The 1,170-nt window shown below is 47.9% G+C and overlaps 1 non-coding gene across 1 annotated transcript; it reads right to left on the bottom strand.

The window, feature by feature from the left end:
* Positions 1–740: 740 nt before the first annotated feature.
* Positions 741–847, bottom strand: LOC112083857. The gene has a single exon (XR_002897946.1). It is a non-coding gene; the product is annotated as a small nucleolar RNA R71 (small nucleolar RNA).
* Between the last annotated feature and the right edge of the window lie 323 nt (positions 848–1,170).

Here is a 1,170-nt window from a genome sequence, read left to right as displayed (position 1 = left end):
ATACTAACTTCTTTGCAAGTTCTTGTGTTGATTTCAGGTGCATGAAAACCAGGTCTCGGAGCTCAGAACCGCCTTTACCGTACGACAATAACATCAACCGGATTGAGAGGCGAGCTCGCGAGAGGGAACGGCATTTTGAAAGGCTTGGAATGGCAGAACAGCAAAGGATCGAGCAACAGGCTCAAGAAGCCGGGCACCAGGCTCAGGCTAATCAGGCGCAGGCAGGCAGGAATGAACAACAAGCCTATGTTAACCAACAACAGGCTCAAAGGAACGAAAGGCTTGCTCAGCAAAACCAACAACAAGCTAATAGAAACGAGCAACAAGCCCACCATGTTCATCCGCCACCACCTCAAGCTCAGAGACAACCTCTTCCGGTCTTTGTTGGAGAGAACGACCGAGCTAATGCGCACCAATACCGCGCTGGGATTCAAGCTCCACCGGTTCAAAATAACAACTTTGAAGTTAAAGCTTCCCTCCTCAACATGGTGCAAAACTCAAAGTTCCACGGTCTAGCCGGAGAAGACCCTCTTGAGCATCTAGATCAGTTTGATCGGGTTTGCGACCTAACAAAGATCAATGGTGTCTCGGAAGATAGCTTCAAGCTACGCTTGTTCCCATTCAGCCTCGGTGATAAAGCTCACCAGTGGGAAAAGAACCTCCCGAGGGGTTCTATACAAACCTGGGAGCAATGTAAACTGGCGTTCCTATCAAAGTTCTTTTCCACATCACGCACGGCTAAGCTCAGAATCCAGATCTCAAGCTTCACGCAGCACCACAACGAGAGCTTTAGCGAGTCTTGGGAACGGTTTAGAAGCTACACTAACCAATGCCCACACCACGGCTTCTCAGAGGCATCCCTCTTGAGTACTTTATACCGAGGTGCCCTCCCCAAGATCAGAAACCAACTAGATACAGCTTCAAATGTAAATTTTCTTGGGAAAGAGATCAATGCGGCAATGGAACTAGTCGAGAACCTAGCCATGTCTAATGATACTTATGGCGAGGACTTTGATAGAGCAAACCGTACAGAGGGCTCTGGTGAAGAACAGCGTATGAAAAAGGATATCAGAGAGCTTCAGAGCAAGCTTGGCAAGGTTCTGATGGCGACTCAAAAGCCAATACACTTTGTAGGCGAGTTTGATGAGCAAGGGCCAAATTTTGATAATA

This window comes from Eutrema salsugineum, unplaced genomic scaffold, assembly GCF_000478725.1.
Source record: "Eutrema salsugineum unplaced genomic scaffold, Eutsalg1_0 scaffold_58, whole genome shotgun sequence".
Classification (NCBI taxonomy): Eukaryota; Viridiplantae; Streptophyta; class Magnoliopsida; order Brassicales; family Brassicaceae; genus Eutrema; species Eutrema salsugineum.
Note: the sequence above shows the minus strand (reverse complement) of the source record. Positions and strands in the feature narration are given on the sequence as shown.